The sequence below is a fragment of the Cupressus sempervirens genome, chromosome 10, assembly GCF_028749045.1.
Source record: "Cupressus sempervirens isolate cs-2001-9-10 chromosome 10, ASM2874904v1, whole genome shotgun sequence".
NCBI lineage: Eukaryota > Viridiplantae > Streptophyta > Pinopsida > Cupressales > Cupressaceae > Cupressus > Cupressus sempervirens.
In genome coordinates, this window is record NC_143127.1 from 76,826,913 (window position 1) to 76,845,172 (window position 18,260).

An 18,260-nucleotide genomic window follows, 5' to 3' on the forward strand; every position below is an offset into this window, starting at 1 on the left:
TGAAGCCAAAGCCAGAGTAGAACTGGAAATCAAGCTCCCTTAGGTGGTAAACAAAGGAAAGAAAAGAATTGCCAAGTTGAAAACTAGTTCTACTCTTTTGTTGACCGAGGGAAAATGTGAGGATGAAGAAGTAGAGGATGAGGAAGAATCAGAGGAAGAGGAACCATTGAAGAAGAAGGGAAAGGTAATTATTACCAAGCTTGCCCATCCACTATTGTGTTCACCAAAAGATCCTCAAAGAAGAAAGATGATAAGGAAGGAGGAGATATAATATTTAGAAAACCTCCACTTACCTTTCAAGATAGACTAAAAGAATTACAGGAAGGGGCTGATATAACAAATTTTAAAGCATTAAAGTATGAAATCGGGATTGAGGAAGAATAGAAGTAGATTGAAGATCTGGTGATGGACAAAATGGGTAAGTGGAAATACTCACCTAACTAGCTTACTTCTTAGATTCCTAATATTTTGATGGATAAGATTAAGCCAAGATGGGAATTTTCCATGAAAACTATAAAGGCATTAATGGGCAAGCCCTAAGGCAGTTTATTCTAAGCTTAACAAAAAAGGAGGTTAAAGAATCTCTAAAGAAAAATGAGGAGAAATTAACTTTGAGATTCAACACTTGTGTAGTTATGATGAAAGATATTGAGCATGTTGTAAGGAATGCAACAAATACATGGAAGAATATATATCATCTTCATAAACCAAGTGATTTTTCTATTAAAGTGAAAGATGATGATGATGATGATGATAAAGAAGAGAAAGATGAAGAAGGAAATGATGAAGGAAAATACATTTTGATAACATTGATTATGAAGAGGAATAGGAGCAAGAGGCTACTGAGGAAGAAATGTAGGATGATGAGGAAATTGACCCAATTAAGATTGTTGCATTAGTTATTCCCTCACTCCCTCACTCTTTAGGGAAAATAGTGTCAACATCAAGCACAAAGACAACCTCAGTAGGATTGATTGTAACTACCACTAATAACACAAAAATCCAATCAATCTTTGCACTGGTTTAACTCAACACATCATTGATTGAAGTGACCTCCACTTCATCTACCAAGCTGCAAACTCTTCCCTCTTCTACCATGTTGGATACATTAGTTTTGGACACATCAATTTTGGATACATCAATAGTGGCTACTACAAGTATTTCTTTGATAAGTGTAGCATCCATTTTTGTGGCTAGTCCTATTATGTTTACTATCGTTTCCATTCCTAGTAAGCAAGAAATAAGTGTAAGGATAGTTGAGACCAAGCCTCAACTAAGCACAAAATTTTTGGTCCAAGGAAAAGAAAAGGAGGAGGAAATAGATCTTGATGAGGATATAGTGATACCAAAATTGGGACCTATCCAAACTCAATCTAGATCAAATGTAGACATTTGGTGAACTTCTCTAAAAGAAAGCCAAGTAGCAAAGGCTAAGAGAGGAAAGAGACAAAGAATTTAAAATCATTAAGGATGCCAAGAATATTTTGGCAGAAGCTATAGGTATAGAGACTAATTCCTCTCAACCAATTTATTATCAATTAGTAGAGGTTGTCTAGAAGTTCAATGAAGATTTAGATGGATAGGATAAATTATTACAAAAGATAGAGAAAAAGTTTGAAAATAAGGTGTTAGAGAAAATTGCTTAACAAATTATCATTTATCAAGTAAAACTCTCTACCATTTTGGGCTCTCTAGAAACCTCTTGTACAAATGTATCATTAATTTTTGGTAAGTTGTGTGATCTTTCAAATTTCACTAAGGAAATAAAGGATAAATTGTCCAAGATTGATGAAGATCTCAAGGAAACTGCTCAGCAGTTGTAGGTTGACCCGAGTTCAAGCTCTGCTCATTTCAATAAGATTAGATTTTTGATAGATATACAGGTAGAATTGCTTAAGGAAGAATCCGGAATCAGATCTATATTGGTAGATATGCAAACCATGATACTCCCTAACAAGGATGCACTACAAAAGCATATTGCACATTCCAAAACCCTCATCCATGAAAATAATTTTTCCATAGTAGACCACATGATTGAGTTGTTAGAAAAAGTGCAGATTGCACTACACACATGTAAGGTCTTGCAGGACAATTGGGACAAAACTTTGGCTATCATACTCAAGGTACATTCAGATTTTTTGTCTCATTTTGGCATTAATATGTAAATATATAGAATAAATCGTTGGCATTATTGTCAAAAAGGTGGAGAAGATAATATATGGGAATGATGAGTTATGGGGGAGAAAAATGTAAGAATTGATAAATAAGCTGAAAGGTAATGGGGGAGATAGATGTGAGATAAATGTAAATAATGATTCAAAGAATAATGTATTGCAAGTGTATATTCAGATGTATATTATACTGTATAGGAGCCTTACCATGTACAGAAATATATCTTACAAAACCAATTTTGAAAAATCTCAAAAATAGTATACTCTACTGAGCTAGAAGATATTCAGGAACTTTTTTGAATTCAGTTTTGGCTAATAAGTGTTTTTGTCACTAATGCCAAAGGGGGGGGGGGATTGTTGGCATATCAGTCAAGTTTTTTATTAGTGACATACACTTATTTAGATTGTAAGTATCTATCAAGCTTATTATACAGTTAATAGTGTTAACCAATCATTTTAGTTGTCACTGAGCTCTATAATTGCTACCGAGTCCTTTGGACAAATTTTAGTATATACTGAGTAGTTATAGTTATTGTGAGGATTAGTAGTGTAAACCAAGCATCTTAGTCTATGTTAAGTTTACCAGTGCAAACAGAGTTGTGTAGTGCTTACCAAGTTTGTAGTTGATGTGATGTAACTCTAGTGTTAACTAACCTACTCAGTGTTAACCAAATGACTCAGTTTATACTAAGCTCAAGGTGATAGTGTTTACCAAGCTATGCAATGGTAAACAACTGATTCAATTTATATGAGGAGTTTCATAGTATTCATTGAGTCACCAATGGAAACCGAGTTCAAGACTACTTGGAAGTGATCAGTATAGACTGAGCTTCTACATCTATCGAGTGCATGATGATTTTGAGCATTGATAGTGGATGCCGAGTATTAGAACCTCACCAAGTCAGTCTTCAAAACCTGAGTGTCTACATTTAAGCCAACTTTGTAATATTTTTGTAAACTTGTATTGTGGCCAACTTTGTAATTGTATAATTGGATTGATATATATGCAATGTATTTTACCACATCCAATGTATGCATGGATTCAATAAGGAAGTAATGTGATCATTAGAGAAGAGCAAAAAGAGTGAATTAAAAAGGCTACAATAGTATAAGGAGCAGAAAAGATTCATCTATCATAGCAAGGTAATTTGTACACTGAAAGGAATCTCATTCATCAAATCAAGTTGCAGATCATAGATCAACTACTGCTTCATCCTAATAGGTAGATCAGTCAAATCCTATAACAAGGTAGACCTAACAATCTTATGAAAATCTCTTTACTAAGTGCATGCTTCATTGTATGTTTCTAAATCATTTGACAAGGTGGACCTAGCAATCCTTATTGCTCCTAACAGCGTAGATCATTAGAAGTGATCAATGTAAGCCTTAATAAGCCAACTTTATACTACAATACTAAAGCTTGTGGGTATCATCCCCATCCTAGTTTTACTTTCTATTTGAAAGGTTTATGGGTCACCAAATCTTTGTGTCAAAGTGTATGCTTTCATGTTTTCAATTTCTCATGCATGCAGTTAGATCAAAATTCATATATTAGATTAAAATTTAATTGGATCAAAGTTTTTTAAGTTTTAGAAGTTACTAATTCACCCCTCCCCTCTCATTAACTTAGCCTTTAAGATTATTTCCAACATTTTGTAGGCAACACTATCAATCTTTTGCATGATTTGGTATGGTCTGTAATATGTTTGAAACAACTTATTATTCTTTTTTTGTTGCTTCATTGAGATTTTTTTATAAGGCTCCAATCTCAAGAAGACCTAGTCCCCAACTTTAAAATTTCTTTCACAACAATGTTGGTCCACTTTTTGTTTCATTCAATTCTGTGTCATAGCTAAATTCGCCTTGAGTCTTGAAAGTACATACTGTTCATGAAGCAAGTGACCCTCTACTACCTAAACTCTTGGTGACACCTTTAATGATGATGTGATGGAAGGAGGATGATATCCATCAATTACCAAAAATGGAGACATTTTTTATGAGCTATGAAAATAAGTATTGTACCACCATTCTATAGGAGGTAGCCAATCTAGCCATTGAGATTTTTTTTCTGAAGTAAAACAGCATAGATATCCTTCCAAACATTTATTAACAATCTCAATTTGTCCATCTAATTGAGGGTGACATGAAGAACTATTATTCACTTGAGTAACCAAACATGAGAATAAATCTTTCCAAAAATGACTAGCAAAGATAGGATCATGATCACTAACAATAACCTTAGGTGTACCATGTAGCTTTTGGATATTCTCCAAGAAAACTTTTGCCACTATACTTGTTATAAAAGGATGTGATAATTCAATGAAATGTGATTATTTAGTGAGGCAATCAACTACTACCATGATGACATTATGACCTTTAGATTTGGGAAGCCTTGTGATGAAGTCCATGGATACCTCTTCCCAATGTTAGCTAGGAATAGATAAAGGTTGCAAGAGACCTGGTGTCTTAATTGTTTCACCCTTATTTCTTTAACAAACCAAACATTTACCCACAAATTTTTGAACATCACCTTTTAGTCCTTCCCCAAAAAAAATCTTGCTTGACCCAATGATATCTCGTCAAAAAATTTGAATGACCACCAATTGGGGATCCATGTAATTCTTTAAGAATCTTGTGTTTAAGAGTGTAATTCTTGCAGAGATACAAGTGCTCTTTATACCAAAGAATATCCCCCTTTAAACAAAACTTATCTAAACTACTAGGGTCACTTTTTATTTTCTGGATGAGATTTTATGTTGCAACATCTTTTTTCCACTCTTCTTTGGTTTCTACCATCCAATCTTCTTGTAATATTGAAAGGGAACACAATAAGGCTTCATCTTTTTCATCCTTCCTAGAAAGTGCATCGGCCACAATATTTTCTTTCCCTTTCTTGTATACAATTTCAAAGTAATATCCCAACATCTTAGTGACCCATTTTTTTTACTCTTCTAAAGATAGTCTTTGTTCCAAAAAATATTTTAGGCTATCATGATCTATCTTAACCTTGAAGTGTCAACCCATTAAATATGACCTCCATTTTTAGACTGCATAAAGGATTGCTAGCATTTCCTTCTCATAAATAGGCTTGAGTTGATTTTTACCTTTTAATTGATGACTCTCAAAATTAATTGGTTGACCTTCTTGTATGAGAACTACTCCTATCCCATTTCTAGAAGCATCACAATCCACAATGAATTCCTTGGTGAAGTCCAAAGTGACAAGTACTGGAGTTGTACACATAGCCTTCTTCAATTGCTTAGATGCTACATTAGCAAATTCATTCCAATGAAAAAAATCCTTCTTCAATAGAGTGGTAAGGGGTGCTACTATATGACCATAATTCTTCACATATCTCCTATAGAACCCTTTCAATCTTGAGAAACCCCTCGGCTTCTTAATGGCTTTTGGAATAGGCCATTCCATGATAGCCTTAATTTTGTTAGGGTCCACCTTTACTCCTTCATGTGAAACTATGTGCCCCAAATACTCCACCTCTTTAAGACCAAAAGTACAATTGGATAGCTTGGCATAGAGTTGATGATCTTTAAGTAATTGCAATGCTTGATCTACATGCTACAAATTAACTTCCCAAGTCTTTCTATAAATTAATATATCATCAAAAAACACTAACACAAACTTTCTCAAGAACTTCTTAAAAATGGAATTCGTCAAACTTTGGAATGTAGATGGTGCATTGGTAACACCAAATGGCATCACTAAAAATTCATAATGACCCTCATGAGTTTGAAATGTTGTCTTGAAAATATCTTCCTCCTTAATCTAAATTTCATGATAACCCGATCTAAGATCTAACTTGGTAAAATGCATAGCTCCATTTAATTCATCTAGAAGATCATTGATGACTAGAATAGGAAACTTATCTTTAATGGTGTACTTGTTGAGCACTCTATAATCTAGACACATGTGCCAAGTTTCATCCTTCTTACACACCATCACAATAGGTGAGGAGTAAGCACTTTGGCTATGGCTGATAATTCTTGCCTCTAGCATTTCCTCAACAATTTTTCTATCTCATTTTTTGGTCTATGTGGGTACCTATATAAGGCATGATGTTTGGGTTTTGGATCCTTGGAGCTAGTTTTATGGCATGGTCCTAATCCCTCTTAGGAGGAAGTCTTTTAGGAATATCTCCAAGAATCATTGAGTGATGATCAATTATTGCTTGTAAATCTAGATGAGTAAGAGCATCATATTTAGAGACTTCTGATGAACATAGCTTGGCCACAAATCCATTTTCTCCTTTCTTAAGAAACTTTTGCATTTGATGAGAGCTTACCATCTGTGGGGACTTTTCCTTCAATCCCCTTAGCTCCACTACCTTTTCTTTTGATTGAAACTGCATGAATAGCTCTTGGAAGTTCATCTCAATTATTCCTAATGTAGCAAGCCATTGTACCCCCAAAATAATATCTGCCACACCCATGGATATTGCATACATTGGGGTATCATGTTGATAACCTCCCATGGATAATTTGACGCTATGACACATCCCTGAGTAACTAATTGTGCCATCATCTACAATCAAAACCTAAAACTCTTGGGATGGATATATAAAACAATTGAGAAGAGTTGCCAACTTTTTGTTGATGAAATTATGACTACTGCCTAATTCATTAACACTGTTACCTTCTACTTGTTTAAGAAACCCACTACCTTGAGAGCTTGTGGTGTACTAAAAATTGAAAGTCCATAACAAGAAATGATTGGTTGAGAATCATGTAATTCCTCACCTAAATCCCTATCCTCCTCTAATATGGGCTCATCCTCTTTTTCCTCACTTGGACCTTCAATATAGAATAATTTCTTTTCACTATATGTATGTCCTCGATTGTATTTTCTATCACAATTGAAACACAATCCTTTTGCTCTTTTCTTCTCAATTTGTTGTGGAGTTAGCCTAGTAGGTTGAGGAAAATAAGGTGTTGAATAAAATTTTTCTCTTGTCACATTAGCCCTTTTCTTTCTATGAATCAATAACTTCTCCTCTACCCTACGTGCCAATATAAAAGACGCATTTAATGAGCTAGGACAAAACATGCATACCTCATGTTGAATGTGATCCTTGAGACCACCCAAGAATAAATCATTCAAGCTCTCCTCTATAATTGTATCCACTCTTAAGGATAGATTTTGAAATTTTTGAATATAATCCATAATGATCATGGTTGTTGAAGCTTAGCATGTTGGCTAAAGATGTTTTCTATCATACTATTGCTATATTGTGCTTGGAGTTCTTCTGTAAAAATTGACCATGATCTAGTGAGACCCTTTTTCCTCCTATGAATACAAAGCCAATGATACCAAATGAATTGATCTAGTTCTAGATATAAGGAAGCCATCCTGACCTTTTGTCTGTATGGGGTTTGATTTACCTCAAAAAATTCTCCATTTGATTTATCCATGTTAGAGGATCCTTGCCATCGAATTTGCACATATCCACCTTCGAAAAGAAATTCCTAGATCCCATAGGAATATTAAAATTTGTGTCATTATTAGTTGACTTGAAGGTTTCACCTAGATTGCTTAACAACTCCTTCCTTGTTTCAATCATATAGGTGCTTAACATGCTTTGTATATTTGATATATCTCCTCATAGGTCACAAATATCCCTCTTAACCTCTTCCTTGAACTTACTTATTTCCTCATTGGAATTACTATCCTCTGTTGTTTCCCAATCTTGATCAGAAGATTTCCTTGGTGTGGTAGCATTCTTTTTGGCTCTTGTTGGAGGCACTGTCATGATGGAAACCAATATTTTTGAAATAAATCACACAGATGGAATATAAATTCTCTAAATTTCTTTTATTTTTTTACTTTTACTATAACTTACTAGGGCCAGGATACTCTTAGGAAAAATCCAAGAAAAATGGCAAATTTGTTGCCTTGAAAGCAAATTTTCCTAATTTTGTAATAACTTTCTTATTTTTGCTTCAATTTCTCCAATATTTGAAATGTATGCTCCTCTACTATGTATTCAAAAACCCTGTACGCTCCTCTACTACGTATTCAAAAACCTAATACAAGTTATACTCCAATTTGGTAGGATGTGAGAGAAATATAGATCTCAATAAATTGTGTAGAACTAGTAATTTTGCAATAATTTTCTCAAATTTTTCTCCAATTCCTTCGAATTTTGGTCTATAGCTTCTTTAATATAGTCTTCAAAAACCCTTTAAAAATATTTGTAAAATTTGCTAAAATCATAAAGTTATGTTCTTCCCAAAATCACCCCAATGTTGAGAAAAAAGTCTTGTCTTTATGGTGCCAAGATCATGCTCTAATACCACTTGTAATGAAATAAATTTCACATTAGAAGAAATAATATAATTTATTATATAAATACTTGATAATAACTAAGAGTAATATGCCACTGCGAGGGGGCAACCTCCAAATATCTCCAATGAGAACACCCTTCACAAGATGATCTTGAAATAAGACTCACAACCTCCTATATATGCCTAATTATGCTTAGGTTGAATAGACACAACCCAACATAACACCTAGGCTGACCTACCTACCTAAATAATAATATAATAATTATGACACGAATTATATAAGGATTAAGATAGCCACAATTTTACTATCCATAACCCTATATACACCAATATTTAGGGTGTAGCAATAAAGTTAAGAAATTGTATGAAAATTTGATTTGCTAATAATATGCTATATAGATAGAGTTGTTTTATAAGATTGATTAAATTTTTTATAGTTAATAGAATTTGATTTTTTATATGTAGACCTAAGGAAAACTAATTAACCCCGCCCCCCCAATTATTCTAGATCATTATAACATATAGGACACAATTCCAATAGAGAGGAAATATGAAATTATTGAAGAAAGTAAAAAAGGATCAACAAGAAAAGAGTGAGGAAGGAAGCTCAAATTGAGCCTAGTATGGTAAAGTAAAGGAAACCAAGAAAACTTCCAATTGAGGAAGAAGATTAAGATCTAGTTGAAGAAAAGATCATTCCTACACCTATGGATGTCAATAAGTTAGACCCAAAATAATTGATGGAGTTCTTAGAAATAGTGAAGAGTAAATTCATCAAAGGCACATGAAAAAGAAGAAAAATGCATTGATACATGCTAGGAATATCTTAACAAAGTTAGAACTTGAATTTGAATACAACATGAATGATCTAGTGATTAATCAAATGGACTCATTGATCCAAGATATTTATGATCAAGAAACATATTTGTAGTCTGTAGCTATGAGTATAATCAAGGAGAACTTAGAGAATAAAATGGAAGATAAAATGATAGAGCAGATTATTGAACTCATAGATAAGTTGACAAATTTAGTAAAGGGGGCAAAAGGAACATTGGTAGAGGTAGGAAATACTTTTACCAAAATATGTAACTACTAAGAGATTGTGAAAGATTTGGAGTAGTAGAAAGATAATGCACAAAAGGAATTAGAGATCATATGCAGCCAATTTGATCCATTATCAATTTTAATAACCCTATTAATGAGGAGGTGAAAAAAACTCTAGACTAGATAAGAAAACTATAGATAGAAGAATTGTGAATATAATAGAAGTGAAAGAACTTATTTCCCCTATCATGGAGGTTATGCAAAGAAACATTAAAACAAAATAGGAATTATTGGAACTACCAAGTGTATAGTAATCAATAAATTGGATGAAACTAGGATTCAGATGTAAGAATAGGTTATTGCTTCGAGTCATCTAATGAAGACTTGGGAGACATCACTAGAGTTAGAATAAGATAGTTACAAGGTTATCTTTGAAAAATTTTTAATTAATGGTTACATGTTAAACATTAAACATTTGGAATTGTTGTCAAAATGGGAGAAGACTAGAGAAGAACAAGTGGAAGACTAGAGAAGAAGCCTAAAGTTTTGGGAAAGAATAAAAGTACAGGGAGAATAGGTTATAAGAAGTAGTAGATATGATTTTAAAGGGTAGTAGATCAAATTAAGTGATTTAGTTAAAAACTTAGTTATCTTAAGGATACTTGAACTTTCAAGGTATTGATTAAGGATATTGCCATCAATGCCAAAGGGGAAGATTGTTCAAATAATTGGCATTGTTTAGAAAATTGGCATTACCTAGGTATATGATTATGTGATGGTTATCATTGATGGAAACTATGCATTGATCAATGAGAACTAAGTTGGACATCCAATATGTTCATTGGTAAAATCATAGGTTAATAGGAAAAAGAAGGATGCATGTCATAATAAGTGAAGATGACTAAGTGATGATTAGTGAATATAATGATTATGTGATGGTTATCATTGATGGAAACTATGCATTGATCAATGAGAACTAAGTTGGACATCCAATATGTTCATTGGTAAAATCATAGGTTAATAGGAAAAGGAAGGATTCATTTCATAATAAGTGAACATGACTAAGTGATGATTAGTGAATATATGACAGAGTGTGGTTCATTTGTAAAGCAACCAAGGAAGAGATTAAATCCAAAAAGGAAATCACATTGGACTATATGAATCCATATGGTGAAGGAGAAGAAAAGATACAATAATTGCCATGGGATATGAAATAAATCTTCACCAATCTGAGTAGTGGATAGGTACAATAGAGATGAAGGTTGACCTAGTCAAATCTAATCATTGAGATTTCTGAAATGTTTGAGGAAACATAGAGGTAAAATAAAAGTTCAAATGAAGGATCAATATTAAGAGGCAAAAATATTACAAGTAAACATATAAGATCTTTAATTATAGATGAATTGATGATGTCATAGTAAGTTGATAAAGAGAAGTGAAAAGAAAAAAACCAAGGAAAGAGAATGATTAGTGTAAACTAGTAGGAGAGAGTGGTCCAACACTTGCAATCAAGACACATAGAAGAAAAGTGTACAATGCAATAGAATCATATTAGAGAGTAGAAGGATTTGATATGAAAGGAGTTTCATATTTGGATCAGAGTTTTGATTGTTTCCTAACAATCACAACTGGTAAATCCTTAGATTGGATAGAATCTAATAGGTTATAAATCCCCTAATAGGGTAGACTCTTAAAGGAGTTGTGTAAATCCTTTAACATGGGAGATCTTAGAATATCTATTTATACTTATTAGAAGGTATAAAGTCAATCCTAATATGGTGGAACCTTAGGAAGGGTAGTTGTATAATCTTAAGTAAGTAATACATTTACTATAGTAGTGAAGATTTGTGGGTACTATTCCTACTACAATTTTTACCTTCTAACAAGGTTTTTTGTATAATCAAAACCATTTCCATGAGTCATGTGTATGATGGTTTAATCATATTATACTTTAATTGTTAATACCAATTATACTTTTAATCATTTGGAAGTTAGCAATTTAGTTTTACAGATGAGTAGTTAAAGTTTGGAATCATCTGATTATAATGACTCCCCCCCCCCCCCCCTCTCAGTAACTATAAATCTTAACAAAGATATCATCCAGCTCTAACCCTCCTACTAGTAGAATTGGTGGTGGCTTAGATCCACAAGGTCCTCCCTCTCCCAACCTCAATGGTGGTGATGGCTATGGCCCCATTGCTACAAAATTTTTGTTATTTCCCTCATCAATCTTTAACCAACAAAATCTATATTGTGTCTCCCTCCTAGCTCTCATGGAAACCTATGCTACTATACTCTTGGCTTGCTAAAGGGTCACCTCTATCTAGCCATACCTAGAAATAATATATAACCCTCATATATTAAGGTGTGCACTATCTTCTTTAAAACAACACAATAAACTACAATATCTCAAAGTGAATCATATCATAGACACCTAAATTATTCTCAATAAATTGAGTAAATATTTTGATTTATTTCATTATTTTAACACAGTTCCTTTACTAATTAAATAATACATACAATTTAATTAAACGGTTCCTTGTCCTCTTCCTCTTTTCAAATATTATTATTTTTACTTATTTATCTCATTAGCCTTTTATTTCCTCTAATCAAATAAATATTTAATATATTTAATCATCTTAATGTCCACCTCTCTTCCACTATTAATCAAATAAATGCTTGAAATAAAATGATTGTGATTCAATTATGCCAATTTTAAGCCAAACTAAGTGAACCATCCTTCACAAGTAGTGTAACCTAATAAGAAACCATCTCTAATGAGAATGAATAGAACACTTAGCACTCATCACATCTAGGTGATGCTCATACAGGTGAAGTGATGAGAATTCCTAGTAGGTCACTCATCTTTGTACTACTCCATCTAAAGCATGCTTAACCATGAAGCTTCCTTTGAGGCCAAGTCCACTTTTCTTGCAACCTCATTTACATAAAATTCAACAAATTTTGTGCCTTATGAACATAAAATTAGTGCTCTTATTTATTTATTTAATTCATTTTCTTTAGATGTAAGAATAGATTATTGCTTCAGGTCATCTAAAGTAGACTTGGGAGACATCACTAGAGTTAGAATAAGATTTTTTCAAGGTTATCTTTGATTTTCTTTTAAGTTAATGGTTACATGTTAAAAATTACACATTTGGCATTTTTGTCAAAATGGGAGAAGACTAGAGAAGAAGAAGTGGAAGACTAGAAAATAAGCCTAAACTTTTGGGACAAACTAAAAGTACAAGGAGATCATAGGTTATAAGGAGGAGACATGATTCTAAAGGGTAGTAGATAGAAATGTGTGAGTTAGTTCAAAACTCAGTGATCTTAGGGATATTTTAACTTTCAAGGTACTGATTAAGTCTGTTGTCATCAATGCCAAAAGGGAAGATTGTGGAAATAATTTGAATTAAAAGGAAAAAGGAGAAATTTTCATTACCTAGGTATATGATTATATGATGGTTTTCATTGATGGAAACTATACATTAATCACTGAGAACTAAGTTGGACATCCAACATTTTCATTGGTAAAATCATAGGTTAATAGGAAAAGGAAGGAGACATGTCATAATCATCAAACACTAAGTGAATATATGACAAAGTGTGGTTGATTTGTAAAGTGGTCAAGGAAGAGATTAAATCCAAAAAGGAAATCACATTGGACTATATGAATCCATAAAGTGAAGGATAAGAAAAGATACAATAATTGCCTTGGGATATGAAATAAATCTTGACCAGTCTAAGTAGTGGAAAGGTAAAATAGAGATGAAGGTTGACCTACTCAAATCTAATCATTGAGATTTCTGAAATGTTTGAGAGAACATAGAGCAAAATAAAAGTTCAAATGAAGGATTGGGATTAAGAGGCAAAAAGATTACAAGTAAACATATAGGATCTGTAATAGATGAATTGATGATGTCATAGTAAGTTGATGAACATAAGTGAAAAGAAAAAACCAAGGAGAGAGAATGATTGGTGCAGACTAGAAAGAGAGAGTGATCCAACACTCGCAATCAAGACACATAGAAGAGAATTGCACAATGCAATAGAATCATTTTAGAGAGTAGAAGGATCTGATAGGAAAGAAGTTTCATATCTAGATCAAATTTTTAATTCTTTCCTAACAATCACACATGGAAAATCCATAGATTGGATAGATCCTAAGAGATTTTAAGTTATAAATCCCCTAATAGGGTAGACTCTTAAAGGAGTTATGTAAACCCTTTAACATGGTACATCTTAGAAGATCTATTTATACTTATAACAAGGTATAAATTCAATCCTAATAGGGTGGAATCTCAAGAAGGGTAGTTGTATATTCTTAAAGGATTTTTGCATAACCAAAATCATTGTATCATAATTCATATGTGTGTGATGGTTTAATATTATTGTACTTTACTTGCTAATACCGATTAGACTTTTAATCATTTGGAAGTTAGCAATTTAGTTTTATAGATCAGTAGGTAAAGGTTGGAATCATCTAATTATAATGACCCACCCCACCACCCCTCTCAGTACGTATAAATCTCAATAAAGATCTCATCATCTGACCCTCCTACCCTCTCAGTACGTATAAATCTCAATAAAGATCTCATCATCTGACCCTCCTACTAGTAGAATTGGTGGTGGCTTAGATCCACAAGGTCCTCCCTCTCCCAACCTTAATTCTAGTGATGACAATGACCCCATTACTATAATATTTTTTGTTATTTCCCCCCTCAATCTTTAACCAACAAGCTCTATATTGTGTTTCCCTCCTAGCTCTCATGGAAACCTATGATGCTATACTCTTGGCTTCCTAAAGGGTCACCTCTATCAAGCCATACCCAACAATAGTATATAACCCTCATATATTAGGGCTTGCACTATCTTCTTTGAAACAACACAATAAACTACATTATCTCAAAGAGAAGCATATTGCAGACACCTAAATTGTTCTCAATAAATTGAGTAAATATTTTGATTTATTTCATTATTTTAACATGGTTCATTTAATAATTAAATAATACGTATTATTTATTTAATTGATTCCTTAGCCTCTTCCTCTTTTTAAATATTATTATTTTTACTTACTTATATCATTAGCCTTTTCTTTCCTCTAATCAAATATATATTTTATATATTTAATCATCTTAATGTCCACCTCCTTTCCACTATTAATCAAATAAATGCTTGAAATAACACAATCATGATTCAATTATGCAATTTTTGAGTCAGACTCATTGAGCCATACTTCACAAGTAATGTAACCTTTAAATAAGAAACCATCTCTAATGAGAATGAATAGAACACTTAACACTCATCACATCTAGGTGACGCTCATAGAGGTGACGTGCTATGAATTTTTGGTAGGTCACTCATCTCTGTACCACTCCATCTAAAGCATCCTTAACCATGAAGCTTCCTTTGAGGCCAAGTCCACTTTTCTTACAACCTCATTTACAAAAACTTCAACAAATGTTGTGCCTTATGAACATAAAATTAATGCTCAAGTGTTTGTTTATTTAATTCATTTTCTTCTTAATAATCCTAGCCTTTCAACTTGTTCACATGTACAATAAAATAAAGTTATAGTTATGTGACAAGTGTCACATGTCTCTTTAATGTTGGATACAATTGTTCAATTGTGTGTTGTCTTTGATGTCACACAAATGTCATGTATGTCATCAGGATAGTGTCTACCAAGCTCAGAAGGTCAGTGAGGCAAAGGATAGTGTCTACCAAGCTTAGAAGGTCAGCTAGACAAATGATAATGTTTATCGAGCTCACTCAATAATCGAAGAAATGTGACAAAAATAGTTCCTACCGAGTTCACTCAGTCATCAAAGGTAATTTGAAAAAAATATTTTTACCGAGTTCACTCAGTCATCAAAGGTAACTTGGAAGAAACAGTTCTTACTGAGTTCACTTGGTCATCAAAGGTAATTTGGAAGAAGTAGTTCTTACTGAGCTCACTCGGTCATCTAAGGTAATTTGGAAGAAGCAGTTCTTACCGAGGGATTCAGTTCTTACCGAGAAAACTCAATAGCCAAAGGATTTTAAGGATATTGCAATGTTAACTGAGTCAAGATGGTTAACTCGAGAAATTTTCAGAAGCAGTATTTACCGAGCAGGGTTGGCCAGTAAAGGATTTCATTATCTTATGAAATAATATTTATTTGTTCAAAGTAATATCTGTAGCTGACTGATGTACGGTTTATTGGTAAATGCAACATGTAAATAGGTCGACTTGACAATCTGAATGGTATAAGTAAGAAGTCAAGTTGCAAATTTTAAAAAGAAAGAAGAGAAAGAATGTGGAATTAATGTAATATGAAGACTGATTGTTGTGGAAGCAGATTTGAAGGATGATCAAAGATCATTGAGGAGCAGTAGAGCCATATTTGATTGAGGATCTAATGATGTTGAACAGAGACCTGTAACCAACAAATTCAGTTGCATCTTATTTAGGTCAATTCATTGTTTCTTTCTAACCATTGTAGCAATGATTTCAAATCTCTTAACAAAGTTGGTTTAACAACCATTTTGTAAATCCTCTAACAAGGTGACAGTTTAGTTGAATTGTTCTAAAGACCTCTAGCAAGGCCACTCCTAACAAGGTGATTAAATCCTCTAACAGGGTCACACCTAATAGTGTGTATTGTAACCTTTAACATGGTTGGCTCCTAACAGGGCTCACTTCAGAAAAGTGAAAAATTGGTGACTAGTTACTTGGTGGTTTTTTTCATATTGGGTTTCCACGTTAAATCTAGTGTCTGTTCACTTTATTTTTAGTTACATGCATGAACACTTGAAAAAGTAATAGTTTAATCTTGCTGAGGAACAAGATTTGTTTACCAAGTAAAAGCAGTAACTATATCTTTAAGGCATCTAAGGGATCTGTTGAGATTAATTTTTGTTAGTAACTAATTCACCCCCCCTCTCAATTACTCTATCTTTAATTCCAACAATTGGTATTAGAGCTATTGGTGCTTATAGGAAAATATTTCAAGGATCTAAGCTAAAGATCAGGATTTCTTACAAAAGGGAAATTCCAAGACTTAACAGGGACAACTTCTCAGCATGGAAAGGATTGATGAGGCTTCATCTGGCTTCTATTGGTGATACAAGGCTGAAGTACCTTGATGAAAAATATGAAGAACCTTCTGGTACATTATCTATCAATGATATTGCTAAAAAGAAGACACAATAACATGATGATAAATGTAGCATCTGCTCTGAGTTATGAAGAATTTGATGACATCAAGGATTGCAAAATTGCCTTTGAAATGTGGAACAAGCTAAAAGAAATCTATAGAGGAGATGATAATGTGAGAAGAGACAAAGCAGAAAGTTTGAGAGGACAATTTGATCAAATGAGGATGAGAGAGGATGAAAATATTGCAAAGTATGTTGAAAGAGTTAAAGCATGTTTTAGTGCAATCAAAGCATCTAGAGGAGATATTAGTGAGGAGACAGTTATAAGCAAAGTTCCTAGAACTCTACTTCCCATTTATGCAATCAGAGTCTCTGCAATTCAAGAAAGGAGATGTGAAGCAAATCATAAAATAAATTTAGAGGCCATAGTTGGAAGATTGACTACATTTGAGCTAGACAACTATGGCAATCATGTTCCAGCTACCAAGAACGTTGAATCAGCATTTGAAGCCAAGCTTTCACTCAAAGAAAAAAGAAAAAAGATGAAGGATCCACAATTAGACAGTGATGAAGAATCAGAACAAAGTTTAGACAGTGATCTTGAAGTAGTTGAAGCTCTACTAGCAAGAAAATATTCAAGAGGCAAAGGGAAATACAAAGGTAAGGTTCCTCTAATCTATTTCTCTTGTGAAGAAATTGGACATATTGCTACTAGGCGCCCAAATAAACAAAACAAAGATGAGAAGAAAGGTCACAAGTACAATGGAAAGAAAGACTTTTAATCATTCAGGAATAAAGGTAAGAAAACATGTTTTATGGCAAAAGATTCTAATGGTTCTGATGATGAAGAAGAATATAAAATTATCTACATTTCTGTAAAAGATGAGTCTGATAATGATGAGGAAATGGAACTCATTTCTCATATGAGAAAAAATGATACATGGATCATAGATAGTGGTTGTTCTCATCACAAGACTGGTGATAAAACTAAGTTTGAATATTTTGAATACTATGATGGTGGCAGTCTAAGATTTGGTAACAATGGACCTTGTTGTATAAGAGGAAAAGGAAGAATCTCACTAACCAAGGAACTTGTATATGATAATGCATATTGGGTAGAAAGACTAAAGCACAATTTGTTGAGTGTGGCACAACTACTCAATAATGGATTCAACGTAGAATTTATGCATGGAAAAGCAAGATTGCTAGATGGCAAAGGAAAGCTGATTGGATCAGGCACTCAAACAAAAGGTAACTTATTTTATCTTGAACTTGGTGAATGTTCATGTTTCATTGCTCAAATTGAAGAAAGCTAGTTATGGCATAGGAGGTTTTGTCATATAAACTTTGAAAATTTAATAAAAATCAATAAATTCAGGAAAGTAAGAGGTATTCCTAACATAAAAAAACCTGAGGTTGGTTTATGGAAGAATTGTCAAATTGGTAAAATGGGAAAGACTAGTTTTAAAAGCAAAAACTATCAAACTGAAGAAGTTTTAGAAATTGTGCATACTAATTTGTGTGGACCTATTGGCATTGAAAGTTATTCTATTGAAAAATTCTTCATTCTGTTTATTGATGATTATTCAAGAATGATGGCTGT